This window comes from Penaeus monodon, chromosome 28 (assembly GCF_015228065.2).
Source record: "Penaeus monodon isolate SGIC_2016 chromosome 28, NSTDA_Pmon_1, whole genome shotgun sequence".
In the NCBI taxonomy this organism is placed as follows: Eukaryota; Metazoa; Arthropoda; class Malacostraca; order Decapoda; family Penaeidae; genus Penaeus; species Penaeus monodon.
The window spans coordinates 2141762-2141979 of NC_051413.1; the positions used below are offsets into that span (position 1 = coordinate 2141762).

General features: G+C 54.6%; 1 protein-coding gene across 1 annotated transcript in view; it reads right to left on the bottom strand.

Annotated features, from left to right (window-relative positions):
• The window catches only part of LOC119590900 (enhancer of mRNA-decapping protein 4-like), a gene marked incomplete in the record, with an annotated part of 21972 nt that extends 21763 nt beyond the window's left edge, over window positions 1-209 (bottom strand). Inside the window, 1 exon segment of the mRNA XM_037939636.1 lies at window positions 19-209.
• Between the last annotated feature and the right edge of the window lie 9 nt (window positions 210-218).

Genomic DNA, 218 nt, shown 5'->3' on the forward strand with positions numbered 1-218 from the left:
AACGCGACCGCCACTTACTCCTTCCTCCCTTCCGAGGTCAATGGGCCAGAAATCAGCCTCGTTTGGCAGCAGCGAGGGCGGAAATTTCAAAATATGCGGACTCGGGGCTGGGATGTTGTCACTGTCTGCCTCGACCTGAGATGTTGCCGGTCAAAACACAGGCCCGGGCTTTCTAAGGGATCACTATACGGGGGCTTGCTAAGCTTTTATTGCTCCTA